Here is a 9693-nt window from a genome sequence, read left to right as displayed (position 1 = left end):
CTTGTGACTTCACTTGGACTTGAGCCTTTTGACTTGACAAGACTTGCTGCTTTCCCTAAAACCCACAGCTTAAAAAGTTATTTGGGAGCGCTCCGTATCTTTTATTTTGTACGTGTGTGTGTGTGTGTGTGTGTTGTGTGTGTGTGTGTGTGTGTGTGTGTGTGTGTGTGTGTGTGTGCGTGTGTGTGTGTGCGTGTGTGTGCGTGTGTGTGTGTCCGCGTGTTGTTCCTGTCAGCTGATGTGCTCTCAGTACAACAGCCAATCAAATGACATCTACGTTGTTTTCATCACACAGCATTCAGCCAATCAAATTGCAGGACAACCAATGAACAAGAGTTGTCAAACAACGCGTAGGGATGGGCGATACCACACTTTTAGGATTCGATACGATACCGATACTTTTTCTTGCATTTTCATCGATACCGATACCATTAATTTCTTATTGGCAATTTTTGTCAGTCAAAAATATTATTACTATTATTATTCAAGACAAACCACAAGACAAATACAGACCATTTATACCACATGTATTATGGTCAATATATAATAAAAGTACAATTAAAATAAATAATATAAATATGAAAAATAAATTACATATTATATATAATAATAATTATATATAATAATAATTAGATATTAGGGCTTTCCAATTAACTGTCAAATCCGAATTGCAAGAAGCTGCAGTTATTTTTTAAAGTTTGTGATATAATTAGCAATTAATGAAATATGAAATAGGCTAATGTTTTCAAAATGTAAGAAATCATGTCACAGATTAAAACCAAAATCACATTCAATCATATATTCAAGATTTTCTTGGAAAAAAATAAAACTGTAATGCAAAGATGAAGAATCTCCAAATTGTATCTCTTTCTTATCTTGTTTTAAATACTCAAGCAATTTTCAACTAACAGTAAATTCCCCTGTGTGGAAATTATTTGAATTTAGGATAATCATTTAAACAAAAATATTCAGTAAACATTACTAAAAAAAAACAAAAACAATGCCTGTTTTAAGTCAACAATTGGACAACACTGGATATGCCTGCATGGCTGCATCGCTGTCGGCTGGCTGTGTGTGTGTGTGTGTGTGTGTGTGTGTGTGTGTGTGTGTGTGTGTGTGTGTGTGTGTGTGTGTGTGTGTGTGTGTGTGTGTGTGTGTGTGTTGCACGTTGACCACGCTCATTGGCTGTCTCCTGTCACGTGACTGGGCCAGCTCTATACTCTGCCAGGTACAGGTGTGTCCCAGCACATAGGAAGTTAAGTAAGTCATCAAAAACATCTGAAAGTGATGCTTGCACCCCCCACACGCCCTTTTTTGCTTTATATCCATACTTTTTTCAGAAAAGTGATGCCAAATGAGTAGCGTGTGAGTATCGATATATCGATACCACAGGATTGATACGCACATCCCTAACAACGCGCCAGTGAGAAAAAGTGATACCAAAGTTGGTTTCGTTCGGGTATAAAAACTACGACTTGGTCAACAAAAAACGAATTGCCGTATGCAAATCACGCAGTTGGAATATTACAGACGGAGACGCAACAACTTCCAACTTCGTTCGACATTTGAAGTTGCCCAAAGAAGGGTAAGTTTTGAATGTAAGATAACGTTTATTGGGTAAGTAACATGACTTTTATTTGCTGTGTAGTTCAATCAGTGAGGCTGTAAACTCACTGCTAACGTTATAACCATAGACATCTTCTAAGGGTAAGCAGCATGGAGCGCTACTGCCTACTGGCGCAGACGAGACGCGGGGCCGCCATCTTGGAGTGGTGATCAGTGCAATTCATTTGGCAGGAGCAATGAACTGTCAGCGCATTTCATTCGTTTATCAATAACAATAAACGCTCCAAAAGGAGGGAGAAACTATGGCCATAAAACTTCTTCACTGTCTCTTGTCTAGAAAAATAGTTAACAAAGTAAAAGTCCTCAAAAAATTGAGGACTTCTGAAAGTGCGCGTCCTTTCTGATTTCAATGCGTAAAAAGACACAAAAAGTGTGTTAACGCCAACACTGTGACTCTTTTGATGGCTCTCAAAAAGTGTGTTAACGCCAACACTGTGACTCTTTTGATGGCTCTCAAAAAGTGTTAACGCCAACACTGTGACTCTTTTGATGGCTCTCAAAAAGTGTGTTAACGCCAACACTGTGACTCTTTTGATGGCTCTCAAAAAGTGTGTTAACGCCAACACTGTGACTCTTTTGATGGCTCTCAAAAAGTGTGTTAACGCCAACACTGTGACTCTTTTGATGGCTCTCAAAAAGTGTGTTAACACCAACACTGTGACTCTTTTGATGGCTCTCAAAAAGTGTGTTAACACCAACACTGTGACTCTTTTGATGGCTCTCAAAAAGTGTGTTAACGCCAACACTGTGACTCTTTTGATGGCTCTCAAAAAGTGTGTTAACGCCAACACTGTGACTCTTTTGATGGCTCTCAAAAAGTGTGTTAACACCAACACTGTGACTCTTTTGATGGCTCTCAAAAAGTGTGTTAACACCAACACTGTGACTCTTTTGATGGCTCTCAAAAAGTGTGTTAACGCCAACACTGTGACTCTTTTGATGGCTCTCAAAAAGTGTGTTAACACCAACACTGTGACTCTTTTGATGGCTCTCAAAAAGTGTGTTAACGCCAACACTGTGACTCTTTTGATGGCTCTCAAAAAGTGTGTTAACGCCAACACTGTGACTCTTTTGATGGCTCTCAAAAAGTGTGTTAACACCAACACTGTGACTCTTTTGATGGCTCTCAAAAAGTGTGTTAACACCAACACTGTGACTCTTTTGATGGCTCTCAAAAAGTGTGTTAACGCCAACACTGTGACTCTTTTGATGGCTCTCAAAAAGTGTGTTAACGCCAACACTGTGACTCTTTTGATGGCTCTCAAAAAGTGTGTTAACGCCAACACTGTGACTCTTTTGATGGCTCTCAAAAAGTGTGTTAACGCCAACACTGTGACTCTTTTGATGGCTCTCAAAAAGTGTGTTAACGCCAACACTGTGACTCTTTTGATGGCTCTCAAAAAGTGTGTTAACGCCAACACTGTGACTCTTTTGATGGCTCTCAAAAAGTGTGTTAACGCCAACACTGTGACTCTTTTGATGGCTCTCAAAAAGTGTGTTAACACCAACACTGTGACTCTTTTGATGGCTCTCAAAAAGTGTGTTAACACCAACACTGTGACTCTTTTGATGGCTCTCAAAAAGTGTGTTAACGCCAACACTGTGACTCTTTTGATGGCTCTCAAAAAGTGTGTTAACACCAACACTGTGACTCTTTTGATGGCTCTCAAAAAGTGTGTTAACGCCAACACTGTGACTCTTTTGATGGCTCTCAAAAAGTGTGTTAACACCAACACTGTGACTCTTTTGATGGCTCTCAAAAAGTGTTAACGCCAACACTGTGACTCTTTTGATGGCTCTCAAAAAGTGTGTTAACGCCAACACTGTGACTCTTTTGATGGCTCTCAAAAAGTGTGTTACCGCCAACACTGTGACTCTTTTGATGGCTCTCAAAAAGTGTGTTACCGCCAACACTGTGACTCTTTTGATGGCTCTCAAAAAGTGTGTTAACGCCAACACTGTGACTCTTTTGATGGCTCTCAAAAAGTGTGTTAACGCCAACACTGTGACTCTTTTGACGGCTCTCAAAAAGTGTGTTAACGCCAACACTGTGACTCTTTTGATGGCTCTCAAAAAGTGCGTTAACGCCAACACTGTGACTCTTTTGATGGCTCTCAAAAAGTGTGTTAACGCCAACACTGTGACTCTTTTGACGGCTCTCAAAAAGTGTGTTAACGCCAACACTGTGACTCTTTTGATGGCTCTCAAAAAGTGTGTTAACGCCAACACTGTGACTCTTTTGATGGCTCTCAAAAAGTGCGTTAACGCCAACACTGTGACTCTTTTGATGGCTCTCAAAAAGTGTGTTACCGCCAACACTGTGACTCTTTTGATGGCTCTCAAAAAGTGTGTTAACGCCAACACTGTGACTCTTTTGATGGCTCTCAAAAAGTGTTAACGCCAACACTGTGACTCTTTTGATGGCTCTCAAAAAGTGTGTTAACGCCAACACTGTGACTCTTTTGATGGCTCTCAGATCAATCCTAGCTGCCATTGCTTAACACCATAAGTAATGAATCATTCCGCTGGTAATCACGGTGTTAAATATTCCGCTGGTAATCACGGTGTTAAATATAACGTTCAAAATATAAAACATTCTCATGCATTTTAATCCATCCATCCGTTTGCTACCGCACCTGTTCAAGAAGTTGTATTAATGGTAAGAAGGATTTTTATTTATTATTGGTTAGCTTCAGAATAACTTAGACTTAGACTTCCTTTTATTGTCATTCAAATTTGAACTTTACAGTACAGATAAGAACAACATTTGGTTGCATTAGCTCATGGTAGTGCAGGATAAAAGAGCAATAAGGTGCAGATATAAATAAATAGATTACTGTACAGATAAATATATTGCACTTTTGCATATGCATCCACGTTTATGGATGTATGTTATATTGTCTTTATATTCCAGCCACTTAATCCATTTTTGGGGGGAATTGAGGGGATTATTTTAATGCGTTCAAGAGTCTTACAGCCTGAGGGAAGAAGCTGTTACAGAACCTGGAGGTTCTGCTGCGGAGGCTGCGGAACCTCTTTCTAGAGTCCAGCAGTGAAAACAGTCCTTTGTGGGGGTGGGAGGAGTCTCTGCAGATTTTCTGAGCCCTGGTCAGGCAGCGGCTTTTTGCAATCTCCTGGATAGGAGGAAGAGGAGTCCTGATGATCTTTCCCGCCGTCCTCACCACTCTCTGGAGAGACTTCCAGTCTGAGGCCCTGCACATGCACGCAGTACTTGGTAAATACTTTCATTCGGGGGCCACATTGAGAGACAAAAAAGTGTCTGGGGGGCCAATGTGTATGTGTGTATAAATGATATATATATACAAATTTAGCTGTAAAAATCTGCTGTACAGTTTGTGTGTTTGGGTCCCTTTTTTTTTAGGAACACTAATACCAAAAGTCACAATGTCCGAAAAAGTTATGACAGACCACCTCAAAATAACGGAATGGAATTGTACAGTTTTTTACTGAATGGGACACCCAAATTGTACGTGAAAATAAAGAAAGTGGGATTTACAATATTAAAGTCCTACTGAAAGCCACTACTAGCGACCACGCAGTCTGATAGTTTATATATCAATGATGACATCTTAACATTGCAACACATGCCAATACGGCCGGGTTAGATTAGTAAAGTGACATTTTAAATATCCGGCGAAATATCCTGCTGAAAACGTCTCGGTACGATGACGTTTGCACGTGACGTCACGGATTGTAGCGGACATTTTGGGACAGCATTGTGGCCAGCTATTAAGTCGTCTGTTTTCATGGCAAAATTCCACAGTATTCTGGACATCTGTGTTGGTGAATCTTTTGCAATTTGTTTAATGAACAATGAAGACAGCAAAGAAGAAAGCTGTAGGTGGGAATCGGTGTATTAGCGGCCGGCTGCAGCAACACAAACACGTAGCGGCTACGTCGTAGCCGGTGTTACATTGTTTACATTCCCAAACGATGACAGTCAAGCTTTACCATTGGCCTGTGGAGAACTGGGAGAACAGAGACTCTTACCAGGAGGACTTTGAGTTGGATACGCATGCTTGTGGAGAACTGGGACAACAGAGACTCTTACCAGGAGGACTTTGAGTTGGATACACGGTACCGTGAGTACGCAGCTGCGGCTTCCAAACATTTGATGGCTTGCCCGTACGTGCGTGCCGCTATGTGCATGTCACGTACGTAACTTTGGGGAAATATATGTGCTGTATGAACTTTGCGGAGGTGAACGCTACTTTGGGCTGTGGGATTGAGTGTGTTGTGCGGGTGTTTGATTTGTATTGGTGGGTTATATGGACGGGAGGGTGGAGGTGTTTGTTATGTGGCATATTAAATATATTGGTGGGTTATATGGACGGGAGGGTGGAGGTGTTTGTTATGTGGCATATTAAATATATTGGTGGGTTATATGGACGGGAGGGTGGAGGTGTTTGTTATGTGGCATATTAAATATAAGCCTGGTTGTGTTGTGGCTAATAGAGTATATATATGTCTTGTGTTTATTTACTCTTGTAGTCATTCCCAGCTGAATATCAGGTCCCACCCGCCTCTCACAGCAACATCCCTATCTGAATCGCTTCCACTGCCCTCTAGTCCTTCACTCTCACTTTCCTCATCCATGAATCTTTCATCCTCGCTCAAATTAATGGGGAAATCGGTCCGAATGGCTCTCGCTGCTGGCGTCCATGATTGTAAACAATGTGCAGATGTGAGGAGCTCCACAACCTGTGACGTCACGCTACTTCCGCTACAGGCAAGGCTTTTTTATCAGAGACCAAAAGTTGCCAACTTTATCGTCGATGTTCTCTACTAAATCCTTTCAGCAAAAATATGGCAATATCGCGAAATGATCAAGTATGACACATAGAATGGATCTGCTATCCCCGTTTAAATAAGAACATGTCATTTCAGTAGGCCTTCAACTATGAACAATAAAACACTGAATATTAACAACATATGAACATCTTTTACTTCTTAGACCAGCTCCTTGATAAACATATTTTACAATCAAGCAAAACACAACAAAAATGTAAAAAAAAAAAAGTGTAAAACACCTACAATATGATATATTATCACTTTTATGCAGAAATTTGTTGTACAAATGTGCTTCCGCATCTGTTCCTGACACATGCGTTTGGGGCTGGCTGCTCTGAAAACAAGCCCCGCCCACTCTGCTTTGTTCCTGGTCCGAGCTGCTGTGACCTAGATTACCCTAATTACTCGTACAACACCCAAAAGCGCAGATTTCAACTATTGAAATCCTTTCGATAGTTTTGATGTTAAAGGTCTAAAAAAAATGTTGTAGGGCCAGATTGAACATTTTAATGGGCCGCATGTGGCCCGCGGGCCGTATTTTGCCCAGACAAACAGCTCATTAATGTTAAAGCTAAAGACACAGAACGACGTGTTCCTAGCAGGGATTACTAAAATTACTTAGCCAGTTCTAAATACTGTAAGTAGATGGACAAATAGGTTGATGATACATTTTATTTTTGTGGGATAGGATAGGACTTTATTGTCATTGCACAAGTGCAACAAAACTATGTTTTCAGCACAAAGCCGTTGAAGATGAGACAAACAAACAGTGTACAGGGTTACAGAACAGGAACGCTGATGGGTCGCCACAAGGCGCCCCGTAAAGATGGGAAAAAGGTAAAACGCTGGGGAAGAAGATGAGTAAAAAAATACAATCTAGACTGGGCTCCTAAGGGGGTCTACTCTGGAGTGGGGAAAAACCTCCATGCCATGCACACATAAACATGTTACATATAATCACAACAACTCGCAACAGGGTGGGGGTTGGGACCCTGGAGGTCGACTGCTGCTATGAAGCGCTGCCAGCCGTCCATCACCCCGAAGGGGAATCAATCGGTGGAGAAGGCGTGGGGTGGGGGACGGGGGTGTGTGTGTATGTGCCCATTGTCTTGGGTGTGTTGATGTAGTGTCCATAGGCCTGGGGCCGTTCTGCATGCAAGCAAAAGTTCGACTCCAGGTGTCGTTGAGGAGGGAGGGAGGTCAAAAGCGTCCATCATTGAGGAGTCCTCGGGGGATGTTTTCAGAACACCCTGCTCCTGTTGTTGCAGCGTCAAGGCCATTCGAGAGAGTCAAATCGTAGATTAGGGTGTTTGTTTTCCCGTGAGCAGACATTACAATGGCTTGTCTGTTCTATTTGTCCATGATGGCTCTCATATCCAATTTTTCCCTATAAACCAGCTTTTCCATGATGGGATCCATCTTGCGATTCAGTTCAGAAATCACCCGTCTGTGATCCCACAGCCCGGCCCAATCCTTCCATTCCGACGAACAGCCTTTGGGCTCTTTGAGTGGCTGCCATCGTCTTATGAATTTGACGATACACCAGAGCAATGCCCAGCCCAATCAGCAGGTGCCCCGCCCCGCGATCATGGTTCCAAATAGGTAGATGTCTTCCACGTCCTCAATGGAAAGGACTGAGAGGCAAATGATTCTCCATTTATCCCAGGAATCTCTCAGCAATGGTTCCATCAGGGCAGCCAGGCTCCCCAGAACCTCTTTTCCTCGTCCAAAAGATTTTGTCAATTGAGTCGAGAGTCCAGCTGATCATTTCCATGTCTGATATTTAGATTTGGAGGACAGTGCTAGCTTTTCTGAAAAGAAAACATCATCTAGGGCTCCATAGCTGGCTATCTTATCTTTAAACACAACACTATAGTTCATCTAGTCCTAGAATAGTTACATTATCAAACCCATCTGCAAAGAACCAAAAGGTCAAATGGAGTGTTCATCAGGAGAAGGAAAAACAAAACCTCTTCCTCATATACGTATATACTGTATATGAAACAAGACTAATAAATGCAGACTCACTGACATTTAGTGGCGGGAACATCTTACTCAGTAGCTTATTGTTTGAAACTGGCACACATCTTGGTTCTTCCCAGGTTATGTAATCACCAGGAAATGCCGAGTGTTCCTGATATTATCATGAATCATTTGCATGTCTCTGGTGCATCACATTGTGTTTATCTAATATTACTACATACACGCTCACCATACCAGAGCTGCAATGCCCAAATTATGACAAAGAAGGACAGAAAATCCCACTTTGTTCTTTATTTCATAAAAAAGTGTCAACATGACAGCAGCTGAAGAAGAAAAAGGGCTGGCACTGAAACAACGTGTGACTTTACTTCAGCTGACGCTAGCACATCTCCTTTTGTCACGCTCTACTCCTTCCACACATCACGGCCTGGTTTCACATATCCTTTTTAATTTGTCAATCCTGTAAATGAGCCTGAAAAGGATTTCCCACCCTTAAATGACAAAAGAACAGAAAACAAAAGCCAATGTTTAGGTTTCCCCCAAAAAGGGAAGTTTGGATAGACTGAATGTAATATGAAGAGAAAAGGAAATATGACACATAGGGATGATGTTTGATAAGAAATTATCAATTTCGAGCCCTTTATCGAATTCTCTTATCGAACCGATTCCTTATTGAATCCAGATAGGTTGTTGTATATGGAAAAAAACACAATATTTGGTTTAACAAAAGCTCACTTTTATTTTATAAGAAAAAAATACAATAAAATAAAAAAATAAATATTGACTGTTACCCCCCTAAAAAAATTTTTTAAAAATAATATTGACTGTGATATTGACCCAAATTATATTAAGTGGGATTTTTCATAAAAACAAATATATACAGTAACACAAAAACAACCTGTCTCTGTGATCACTATAGGTGTATAAATAATAATATAGTGTTAAATAAAATCAGTCCCTTGGGCACAAAACTGAAAATAATACAGCTCTCCAAAAAGTGCACTTCTGCTGCTATTGGAACATACTAACTACACACACTATGACACTAAGAACACCACAGTCATCAATCAACAATTCTTCCCCCCTTACATGAGAGTGAAGCCTGGCAATAATTGCATATTGCCTGTCCTGCCCTCACTATACGTGTTGAGCTTATACAGCTTGGCAGACAGCTAACAAACAATCCAAAGCACATTCATCCATTTAGGCTCTTTATTGTTGTTGATCTTGCTTTGTCTTTTCCTATATTTACTTTTGTCTTGCACTGGACTG

This window comes from Entelurus aequoreus, linkage group LG04 (assembly GCF_033978785.1).
Source record: "Entelurus aequoreus isolate RoL-2023_Sb linkage group LG04, RoL_Eaeq_v1.1, whole genome shotgun sequence".
NCBI lineage: Eukaryota > Metazoa > Chordata > Actinopteri > Syngnathiformes > Syngnathidae > Entelurus > Entelurus aequoreus.
This window is presented reverse-complemented; position numbering follows the sequence as displayed.